This window comes from Pleurodeles waltl, chromosome 11 (genome assembly GCF_031143425.1).
Source record: "Pleurodeles waltl isolate 20211129_DDA chromosome 11, aPleWal1.hap1.20221129, whole genome shotgun sequence".
Taxonomy (NCBI): domain Eukaryota; kingdom Metazoa; phylum Chordata; class Amphibia; order Caudata; family Salamandridae; genus Pleurodeles; species Pleurodeles waltl.
In genome coordinates this window covers 44,212,642-44,225,415 of record NC_090450.1, presented here as the reverse complement: position 1 = coordinate 44,225,415, position 12,774 = coordinate 44,212,642, and positions in this window count along the sequence as shown.

Genomic DNA, 12,774 nt, shown 5'->3' with positions numbered 1-12,774 from the left:
GTTCACAGCTGTTGCTGTGAACAAAGCGAACATTGGAATGTTGGCACTGCGGACTTTTACCGGCCAGTAAAAGCCCGCAGCACTCCATTGTTTTCAATGGAGCTAGCAACATTCCAATGTTCTAATGTTCTTTAATTGTCTATGCAGTCGTGGGCCCCCTGAGGAGGCTTCGCGGACCCCCAGTGGTCCACGGACCACAGGCTGGGAACAGCATATACAATGAAAGGACATGCAATTCCAGCAGCACAGCAGTAAAAAAGGCCAGTGAGTATAGCAAGCACCCAATCACCTGTGCACAGCAGGTGAGAAGGCGCGCAGACTCTCTTCCCAGGGATGATATGTGGGATTCCGGTCACTGAACGTTTTGATTTGATAGCCAGGGACGTAGGTATGTGAGTCTTCTGAAATGCTCAGCATTAGGTGGAGCAGTGACAGGTGAGAACACTGCAATGAGAAGGAAAGTATGCAATGCTCAACGACTACATCAGAGCCTGGTGTTATTCATTAGTCGCGAAAGCTGTCAGGGGAAGTTTGATCAAGTACATGTTGGGTTGGTTTTGGAGGACCTGCAGTGAGTGAGAAACAAAGAAATGGATGAAGAGAGAAGGAGCAGAGGATTTTCATAGGTAGAGAGATGGGATTAGGTGGTCAATTGAGCCTCCCCAAAAATGTTGCATAATTGTCCTTGCTTAGTTGCTGAAGATTATCCCAGATGAGTAAATACATTGAAGGTGAGACTTCAAGTGCTGCACTGTATTTGAAAAGCAAAACAGCAGTACACCTAGGTGATTTTTTTTAACACATTAGAAAAATTAGCTACATTTTTAAACAAATATGCATTATGCAACAATCTTGAAATTTCTCATTAGGGCGTTTTGAACAAATTTCTCACAAATTCCTCATGGATGGTTCTTTATGTGGAAAATATCTCCCCAAAAGACATTTTTGGCTCAAATCACCCTCCTGATCTAATAGTGCAAGTATTTATTTCCTGTAGTGTGCACCCACAAAATACTTAAGGCCTGATTTAGATTTTGGTGGACGGGTTACTCTGTCTCAACAGGTGACGGATAGCCTGTCCGTCAAAATATAAACCCCATTATATCCTTTGGGATTTATATTTCAGTGGACGAGATCTCTGTCACTGTTGTGATGGAGTAACCCGTATGCCAATATCTAAATCAGGCCTTAGGCCCTGATTTATACTTTTTTTGCACTGCATTTGTGTCATTTTTTTACGCAAAAGTGACATAAACTTACAAAATACAAAGTGGTGCAAAAAATATATAAATCAGGGCCTTAGTCTCTTAAAGTTCTTAGTTTTTAAACTTTTTATGAAATTTCACAAAATCTCACAAATAAACAATTACCTAATTTTGACCACCCTAACTTATCAGCACTGCAACCAACAAGCTCTTGGCTGCTGCCACACCCCTGGGTGCTCCAGCATGTGGGGCCTGCAAAGGTTCAAAGGTCTTGTGACCTGAACACAGCTGAAGGTCCTGTTGCTCCCCATTACAAGGTAAAAATATTGCCTTACGAGGGTAGAAATATAAACAAAAGTGGGATGGTCCACAAACTTTCAGTGCTGATGTAACCACTTCCCCCCACCAAAGCACTTCCAGGTCTCAATAAAAGAAAATCCTTGAAAATCGATTTACACAGAGTTGAGGACTATGAGATATGACGGATGGATTTAATCAGAAATTGGCACCAGAGTGAAAGGAAATAATTGTAGATGGTGAACTTGGAGCAGTTTAATAGATTCATTTAACAAAGTAGTGGGTTGGAAGTGAGGCACTGCCCTACAAGGACAGACAGGCCGACGGATGGTTCTGATGTGAGGAGTGGTCCCAGAAGCAGCGTGGGTAAATGGTTGGATACATTAAGGATCCATGTCATGGGGTGTTGGTTTTGCATTGATGAACCACTGTTAGGATTGTCAGAGTGGGTGTTAGGTTTGGGCTAATAGACCCGGCTGAAGAACATTAATGTATATAGAGGATTTCCATGTGACCCTCAGTTCACGGTTTCAAATCCCAGCAGATTTGGAGTGATAATGTGAATATTGTTAAACTGTGTTTCACAACAACTGTTGTTTCTACAACAAGGCTAAATACTGAAGTGGCAAGCTTAAGCGAGAAGACTAAACTACACCCAGAATTCTCTTTGGGTGTTCTTAACTCCCTGTGCAAGTCCTGGAGTATCCTGAATTAAAATGCGGAGGTTGCCTCACCCAAATGTTATTGTGGCATGCTTCATCATCTGCGACCTATCTGCACCTGGCTTGATAGGGAGAGGGTGCGGCGTAATTGCCTGAATAGTCAACCTTGGAAGTGGGAGAACCAGGTTCAAGTCTTGGTATCTGCTCAACATCCTGTGATTCTGGGCAAAGTCACTTAATCTTGCCATGCTTACAATTCAGCTCCTTGAGATCCTCACAGTGATTTGCTGTGCTTTACAAATCCTGGAGTTATTTAAATACCACCCTATTAGAGTCAACCAATGTGGGAGATCCAGATAAAGTGTTCCTGGTCTAAAAGCAGGGATCCAGATGAGAACTAAAAATATTGCAGGGTATACCCTCAGAATATCCTTTAAGTACTGTGGGACAGCTTGCTAAGATCTCAAGCATTGTTATTCCCATGGAAAGAAACATAGATTTAAGGTTAAAAGTCCTATCCACAGGCGCCAGGTGTCTTTCTGCTTCTTATTTCCCTATTCCAATTCCCAAGTACCCAGTACTTTTTCCTTGTGTCATGAGTCCCTTGATTTGTGTTCTACATGATCGTAGATGTTGCTCATCAACCAAGAGCAATATACACCCGAATTGGGTCTTCTTAAATCATAGATGACTACCAATCCCATTATTAGGCCCTCGGCATGACTAACAGTAAGTGGCATTGGATTGATAGCCCTGCGGTGCAGACGTTTTTACTTGTACTCAAAAGTGGAGTCTGATTAACAGATCTCACAATCTAAACTTTTGTAGTCTGATTTAACAGGGCTTCCTCATTGCCTCTGTATGAGGTGTGTGTTTTGGTACTGTTTTGTTAAATGAGAGATAGAGTACACCCACTTTTCGGGATCTCACACGCATGCCTATAATCCCAAAAGCTGTAGCTGTCTCCACCTCTTTAGTGGCTATTAAGACTAATGTTCTGTATTTCCCATATATTTGCCTTTACACTGCCTATTCTTTTCAACCTGCTCTGCAGAAATCATTGTAAAGTCACTTATTTGTGCCTGGTTTGAAATCACATAAACCTAAATGGAGGTGGAAGGTTCCTCTTGGGTAACTTTCCTTAGACCAATGCAGTTTCAGAAGATCTGTCTGAAGCCTCAGAGGTGCTAATGCCCTTTCGGTGCATCCTGGATCCATTAACAGACCCTGACTGGGCATGGGTGATCTGGGTTCAACATACAAATTCAGAGTGATAGTTCAACTTGGCAGCTGATTGTCATGGGTATGTGTTGGACCTGAGTCACCCTACTTTCTATTTCCCCAGAAGCACTGGTGTAACAAAGGCACCGCAGTCTCTGCAGTGAGGGGGGCGAACTCCAGGGGGCACCCTCACCACAGTACACTGTGCATAGGCGTCAGGCCCCTGACTGGGTCCAGGAGGGAGGGGCCTCCCTCCACGTACTTTGCAGCAGGCCCCCTCAGGTTTTGTTACACCACTGCCTAGAAGACCTTTTTCATCTTATAAACAGGTGCTTGGGATACAAGTTGTGCAGCTTTAAGCCCCATAGTTATACTTTTTTAGCACCGCATTTGCGTAATTTTGTGACGCAAAAGCGGCGCAAACTTACAAAATACAATTGTATTTTGTAAGTTTGCGACGCTTTTGAGTTAAAAAGCAGTGCAGATGCGGCGCTAAAAAAGTATAAATATGGGCCTAAGTTTTTGACCTGGATCCTCCAACCCCATCTGAGATTCCTGGCCTGTTTACAGTACCACAGCCTAACTTGAGAGATGTTTTCATCAAAAGTGCTTCCACTGATGGGAAGCAGGAACGATTTTAGCAAATTTGCACAATGCCAGCCAACACACCAAGCCGGGTTAGCAGGTCGTGGAACACTATTAGACTGGAAACATTGCAATGCAACAAAGAATAGAAATAGGCCACTGGTTCTTCACCACATACGCACCCAGGCCCTGATTTATACTTTTTTTTGCGCCGCATTTGCGTAATTTGTTTATGCAAAAGCAGTGCAAACATAAAATACAATTATATTTTGTAAGTTTACACCACTTTTACATAAAAAATTGGCACAAATGCAGCGCAAAAAAAGTATAAATCATGGCCCCAGTATCTGGAAAAATAACTCCATATCTATTTGGAGCACCCAACCTCTGCTCAATCTTAAGAAAGAGCTAAAGACACCTCATTAAACAACACTACAGCATCGTGTGGCAACAGCCCACTAATAATCTCAGAATAGCCACTTCTCCAATCACTTGCTGACTATATTTTACCTTTGACTTTGTAGAGACATCCGCAGCATTTCATCTTGGTTCATGCTACACAAATCACACACATGCAGGATTCCATTCAATTCAAAACAATCTTTATTCGGTTTAAAAAAGACAAACCATAAAAGATAAAACATTTAAAGAAGCGTACAATTCATAAAATACCCTAGAATAATTCACTGCTATAAACACATGTTCACAGAATTTATTCAGTTAAGACTTACTCCTTCCGAATGTAATAAACTTTTACTAATTCAGAAGGCCTGCTGTAAAAAAACAGTAACCGCTACAAGTCATTTGTAAGGATGTTTCATCTTTTCCTTCAATTTGTCAGTCTGGCTCATGAAATAAGTCAAGAGGAGAAAATTGGTTGCAAATTTCCATGTTACACAATTGCTATATATCACTTGAGCTACTTACCATAGGTCAAGCATTTACTGTGTTCCTGAAGCCCATTGGTGTATACAAATAGCCAAACTGAACTGCTATAGTGTGATGCAGACTAATTTATTCTGGTTGATATCTGACACACAACGACACCATTTCTAAAGTTTACCAACACACAATCACCACAGCGAGATTTCTTCCCCTCCCTAACCATGGCGCCAGCTCCACCGTTGATATTTCATCAAAAATGCATGTGTGTTACCCGCTCCTTTAATTAACCAATGTGCTGTCTTGTTTTTTCAGATAATACCTGTTCGCAGAATAGTTAGAAAGGAGATGGGATATCCTTTAGGAGGTAATTGCAAAGGTTCACATGCAGGTACCAGCTGGGCTGCATCAATGAGTGGGATGGGAACAGGTGCCTTTACTGCTAAAGATGTGCAGTTAGCAATGTATCAGCATCTAAGCCTACGATATTATGCTCCACCTTGTAGTGCCCACATGAATACATAACATCCTCTTAAAACAAATCCTCACTCAAACATAACTCTCCTGTTGATTGCCCCCAGCTAGTAACCCTCCTTGCTCTTACAGCATCCCATCCCTTACCCCAATCTTTGTAGTCCCCCCCGTTCCCCACATTGGAAAGTCACTTCATTGCTTTGTAAATAGGTGTGCACTAAACAAGTCCCCATAGATGCACACATACATGCATATATACGATTCTTCTTACATAGCCTACATTAAACAGACCTTTTCAACACTTTCAATCATATCCTAATGTGTTTACGAACTTCGCCCCCTCACACTGTTTCCCTTTTAAGTCTAAAATTTTGGAAAAAGCAGTCAACCACCAGATAACAAATTTCTTGGTTATCACCAAAGCATTGTGTCCGATACAATCAGAATGTCCATGAATTTGCATTTATGCTGTCCTTTTAGGTACCAATGATGATGCTCTGCAGACTTTCTGCCAGAGTGGCACTGCACTATGCACCTACTTGATCTTTCTGAGGCCTCTGTAAGAGGCTGCATACTCTTAGCATGATATCTCCTGTCTTAAATTGATGTAAATCATTTCTGACTAAGACATTGGACAGTGTTGCAGTGTTGCTCCCCCCCAACCCCCCCTAGTCTTCTTTTGGTCGTGAGCAGTGGTGTCCCGCAGCCTCTTCTTATTTTACTCTCTTTGGTAAATATTTAGCATACCCTATCAGATCACTGTGGTTTTCATTTTTAGATCTTGGCTAGACAGTGCATACACTGTCTCGAAGAGACATGTTGTATTCACTGTGTGGGTTTCAACCTGCCCAAAGGTTTCCCGGTTGCTGCTCCATCATCACTCTCATATTCTTTCTCCTCATTTGTCCATAGCATGCATGCATCATGCCTCTTCCTGTGGTTAGTACTTTCGAAGAGCATGGACCAATTACTACTATCCATCCACTGCTCCCATTTCAGCAAACTGAGTTAGGAAATACTTTTTTCTTTGTTGAAGGGCACTTCATACAGGCCGTCATGTTTTTACTCGCTCCAAGCGCTATTTCTGTAAACAGGCCAGTAAATGTTGTTCTTATTTCATCACATTTCCTGTGAATTCAAAGACCGAAGTCAAATGTCAACTAGATCCATCAGCCTGTCTTTGGAACTAGCCTCAGTCATCACGCTTGGCTCTACAGGATACAATTTATCTTGAATTAATCACCAAAGCCACAGCCTGCTCCATTCATTGTGTGTTCAGACTTTAGTTTTTCATTATTTTGCCGAATTACAGCTTTCGTGCTCGACTTGAAAGGGTTACAGTGACTTTTATCTTACCCGCAGCCCACTCCGATTATTTTGTAATGGATTGTTATTTTTTCACTAGTATGCCAATGCCAGTCACCGAGCGCGACAAACTTGCAATTGAACATTGCCTAGGCCACCTCTTACTGGTCATCATCTTAGGATGAGGCCCCTGAGTGTTGACCAATGTTCACGCTGACACTGCAGTTTGCGGCAGCGTCACGTATATCCAACAAGACTTCTCTGCTATGCTTCATGATCTCCAAACAAGGCAAGGAGATAGTACAGTTGATTCCCTACACTTCAAAAGCAAATAACTCTGCTTGTCAAACTACCATATTGCCATGTCACACAGGGTGCAGATGCTGCCGTGCTCGTGCTGGCTCCAATTGGAGATGCTGAGACGTGGAGCTTCAGTGGAACGGATGAGAGCTGCGACTGGAGCTGCAACTGAAGCCATCACACTGTTCACTGGGTCACGGAACGGCCTGATACCCGGGAAAGGGAGAGACCACAGGCCCCTGTGGGCCTCCTGTGGGCCTCCTGTGGGCATCCAATCAGAGAAGGGCACCCTTACTAGCCCCCGTGTGGAGCCGCATGGTGCACGGCGTATGGCAGTGTGATTGCGGGACTGTGGTGAGGCCCGTGGGGACAAGGGGTCAGGCAGTGAAATGGTAGTAAAAGGCGCAAGGAGTGATGGCCCCATCCTGCTTAAAAAACAAGATTCAAAGGTTTTGGAGCCTAAGGAACCAGCAGATAGAAGTTCTTGGGGTGGTGGCGGCTGCAGCGGTCCCGCGGTCTCTTGGTGGGCAGGCATAGACAAGCAGAGGTAAGTTCTCGCTAGTGACTTGCAGCAAAGTTCTAATTTGCTAATTAAAAGGAACTTCTGGAAGTCCATGTTGAAAGTGGAAGAACTTAGTAGCTCCATGGGGAAGAGCTTGTTTATCAAATAGGAACTTCTCTGGATGCCTGTGTTGAAGGAATAAGTGCATAGCAGAATCAAAGGCAAGAGTTTGAGTGCAGTCTTGCTGGAATACTTACGTGGAATCCAGTTGTGGACTGAGCGAGTAAGGAGTTCACCAAGTAGCAATTTCTTTGACGGTAAGGGGCAAGAGAGACAAGGAGCCATTTCCAGGAGGTGCTGTTTGTAGAGGAGTGGTAGGCATCAAGGGAAGATGGAACCCGGGAAAAGGAAATCAAGAAAAGAGCTAAGTAGCCACCAACAGGAAGATCCAATTACAATATTAGACAACAAGCCAGGAGTAGATTTGGATGGCCCCTAAAAAGAAGGTGAAAAAAAGACTAGATGTGGGAATACAAGGGGTCAAAACCAACATGTAAATCCTTTATGGAATGTCCCAGGGGGTGTCAGCGACTAAGTCAATAAAGGACTTTGTGGACAGACACTTTAAAGGGAAATCACCTCAACCCCTAACTGAGCTGGGGGCAATAGAAAAAGATCAAGTCAAGGAATCTGGTGATCTACCCTCAGACCTAAGTTTACCAATGATAAGCATGGAGGACTCATTGAGTTATAGTGAACTTAATATTGAACCTACGCGTTCCTCATCCCCTAGGCTCTTTTCCCAATGTAAGTTTGGAGGGGAGGATGAGGCTGAAAGGAATGGGGATGTTGAGGCATGGTCCCTTAAGGGGGAATCACATTGACTATGTGAGGGAGTGTGAGGTGTTAAGTGGGGTGGGCTCAGTAACAGGAAAAGGAATATTGGATGGAGAAGGGCAAAATTCTACTTTAGATATACATTTTGCAGAGTCACCTTCGGTGTCAATGTTAGCTATAATAATATTACAAGGGTTGTTGGAGGTATCAGTAATGAGCCATGATATTTTGAAAGTATGGAGAGACTAATTCCAGGTATTTGCGGGAGAATTGAAACAGATAAAGGCCCTTATGCCAACCCTGATTAGCTCTGCGGAAGGAAATAAGCAAGAATCCGAAGCATTGAAGCAAGGTGGAAGCTGAGGGGGGAGGGGTCGACCCCAGCTTGGTTGGGTCTCTAAGTGTCTATATTTCCAGGCAGCCAATGCTTGTCAAGAAGTTGGGGGAGTCTACCAAGTGCAGACTGTATATACCTAGGTCTAAAAGAGTAGGGACAAGGAAGTGATTAAGAATAAAAACTTTGAAATCAAAGCTACCAGGTCAATGGATAGGAGGAATATCGAAATAAAAGGACAAAAAAGTGAGCAAACTAAAAAGACTCAGAGTGAAACGAGAAGGATGAGGAGACTAGAAGGTGAGGGGAAGAGGTCCGGAAGAGATCCTATGCCTGGAATCTACGGGGAATGATAAACGAGTAGGAGCTAAGAAGGCTGCACTAAAGAAGGGAAAACCAAAAGTGGGAAGTGTGGAAACAGAAAGGAAATACAGTATGTGTAGGAGTAAGTGCGATGCGACTTCCACTGTTAATAGAAATAGAACCAGATGTGACCATAGTTGTGTCCAGAACCATCACAAAATGGGAAAAAAGGAAAATGAACCAGGAAGTTAGTTCCTTTAAATCCATCCAAACTACTGTTTGCCTTCTCCAAGTGTCCCAGCCCAAAAGATTTAGAAACCAATGACCATAGACAGGTGGGCTTCATAGAAAATAGTAAAGGGAAGGAAGTGACTAAAGTCTAGTTGTATTCAGGGCTGGTAAAGTCACTAAACTTAAGTGCTGAAAACGATTTACATAAGGAAGGGATTACGGTTGTCCTGAGATCTGAAATACCAAGGGCCGATGCCCAGAAAAAATAGTTCCTCAGATACCATGCAGGGCTTGGGTTAAGACAAGTTAGGCTGATTTGTAAGGGGTATGCGGAAAAATAAGTTTTAGAGATGCCTTTGCAGTCCCCCTGTTGGGAGGACAAGAAGCATGAGAATAGGTATTATAGGGGAGAGATGTGTATTAGTGATGTTGACTAGGACTTTGGGTCGCCGCACAGAACAGGGGTAGTAACATGGAATGTTAGTGGATTAGCGAGTATGTTAAAGTTGGAAAGTTTTGAAAGAATGGTCTAGTTGCATGAGATCATGTGTATGCAGGAAAAATGGCTGATCGACGATTCCCATGTATTTGAAGGGTTTGTTCAGCTAAACAGGGTAGCGAAGAGAAACCAACGGGTTCGATCTTTTGGGGGTTTAATAACCTTAATCTCTGCTAAAATAGCTAAGAAGGTGGTCCCAGTAGAAGTGAAGTGTAAATAGTTGATGGCCTGTAGAGTAAGCTTACAGGAGCCGGATGGGAGTTTACGATTCCATGATAGTAGTTAATGTGTACATACAGGAGGCTCGAGGGGAAAAATATGGACTTGAATTGGGAAGACATAAGGATGATGTAGATTTATTGTGTGCTAAGTTCCATAAAGATGTACTCATTATCGCAGGGGATTTCAATCATAAGTTAAATCCCGGCAGAACCAACACTTGGTAAAAGGCTATACTATAGGCATATAATTGATAAATTACCAGCTTTCCAGTAATTATTAGTGAGGCAAGGGATGAGGCACTCAACAAATATTTAGGTTCAAGGGATTTACTTTGTATTAATGGACGGATGGAGCCCGACCATCCAGCAAATCGTACTTTTACGTATGGGGCGCAGTCTTGTCCAATTGATTACATATTTATGCATGAGTGGAACTTTGATAAAATTAGAAGCTTTCGTGTAGGGCATGAAGAAGGAAGTGATTATTACCCCTTAAAGTTGGAGTTAAGCATGGGGTAAGTGGAATGAGAGAAAAGGTACTTCCCACATAAGTCGATTACCCCAAGCGCCTCACAACTTTTAATATGGAGGAATCACTGGCAAAGCTAGCATCCTTCCAACAGGAACTTACAATGACTAAGGCACCGGTTAACAACATGCCATGGTATGAGAAGATTATTAGTCAAATAGTGACCCGCTTAAAGTTGGTCTTGAAAGGTGAAAGGGTAAAATCGGCTAGACCACAGGACTACTGGAGAAAAGGGAACTCCTGGTTTAATGGTAAGTGTAGGAAACTAAAGCCCTTGGTCAGAAAAGGGGAAAAAAGACTCAGATAGAGATATGATTGTATGAGCTATAATAGCCTCCAGAACCTGGAGAAGGTATATAAAAATATGGTACGAAATCAGAAGAGAGAATATAAGGAGAAGTGTTGGGGAACCTCTATGAGGCGATTGAAACAAAAAATGTAAAAAGGTTCTGGAAGATTGTACAGGAGGGTTCTGAAAAAACACAGGTTTGAAGTGCATGGTGGATTAAGATACCTGGTAACAATATCTACAGGAGATTTATAGCGATGGGACGGAGGAAGCACTATGGTCAATAACCCCGTGGATGAAGGTAGATGAAGATACCATATCCGTATTTTCTGTAGTTAACATCAAACGTACTATATCAGATCTGGTACTGACCAAGGCAGCCACCTGGATAATCTTACAGCTTTTATTATAAAGACCAGATCTGATTGGCAGGCGGAATTCTTCAGCCAGATGTTCCATAATATATTGGATTGAGGGCAGATCCCAGAAAATTGGAAAAGTGCAATTGTGAGACCTAGTTATAAAAGGGGGGAACAAAAGGACCCAAAAAATTATAAGCTGATAAATTTGCTGGATGTTGGGGGAAAAGCTGTTCTCAAAAATTATTCTGGGGAGACTTAAGGAATGGGCTGAACTGAATCGTATTGTCCCCCCCCCTCCCCAGAGCACAGAGCATGGTGGTTTTAAGGAGGGTAATTGTTTTTCCCTTTGGTCCATTGCACGTAAGTCGATAGACCAAGAGGGTAGGTTGTTTTGTTGTTTCGTTGACTTCCACACTGCTTTTGAACGAGTGGACTGTAAGCATTGATGGGAAACCATGATTAAGCAGGGTATTCCAAAGAGCTTGCTGAGGTTATTTCAAGAATTGCACGCAAATAATTGGGCCCAAGTTTTTGCAGATGTGAAGGGAACCCTAACGCAAAGAACTGTAATCAACAATGGGTTGCGGCACGGTTGTGTGTTGGCCCTGTTACTTTTTTCTTTGTTTATTTCTGATTTTACAGCAGCACTGGTTGTGGAAAGGGGCTCTAGCCTCAAGATGTATGGGAATTCAGTAGCATGTCTTTTGTATGCCGATGATCTTGTGATTATAGATCAAATGGAGCTAGGTCCTCAAAGAAAGCTGGATGCATTTGCAAAATATTGGCAAGCGAAGAAACGTGGTGAATTGGGAAAAGAATAAAGTGTTGTGTTTTGGTAGGAAACCCTCTAGATTTTGTTGGCATTTAGGTGGTGCAAAGTTGGATCAGGTAAATGAACACAAGTATTTAGGGGTCTGGTTCGAGGCGCCTTTGAAATGGTTGTGCATAATGAATCAGCTAAGGTAAAAGCCCTCGCGCTGGTAAGCAGACTGAAAAAGTATAATAGGGACTATGGTGAGATGTCCCATAGAACTATGTTAAAAGCTTATGCCGCTATGATACCCTCATAATTTCTATACGGTGCTGAGTTGCATTGTGTGAATGGTAAAAACGATTGGGACAGGAAGGATGGGAAATGATTAAAAAACTTGTTGTCCCTACCAACATCAGCTATGATGCAGGCTGTGAGATTGGACATGGGTATGGTGGCATGGGGTATATTGACACAAGCAGCCCTAATTAGATTTTGGATAGGGCTGAGGGTAGGGGAAGGGCAAAAGGTTGCTCTGTGGTGCAGAATGAGATTGTAAAAAGTGGAAGGGAATGGGCAAAGCGGGTAAGGAAAAGACTGGAGGATATCTGTGGTAGTATGAAGGTGAGGCTGGACCCAGAGGATCTAAATATGTAGGTTTCCAAGATGGAACTCAAGGTATATTACAAAGAGCTATCTAGAGATTACGATCAGCAATCCATTGGTGGCAAAAACTCCATTAAATTTATGACTACGGTATAGAAAATGAAGAATGGTTCCCTTATTTGGAATTGTTGCCCAACCGAAGACTGAGGCCCTCATTATGAAAATGGTGGTAAAAACCACTGTGTTCAAGCTGGCGGTCGAAACACTGACCGCCAGCGTCCCCGGATCCCCGCCGGCCGTATTAGGAACATTCCTGTGGGCTGGCGGGCGAAAACATTGTTTCCGCCCACCGGCCCACAGGAAGGCCTGGCCGGGGCAT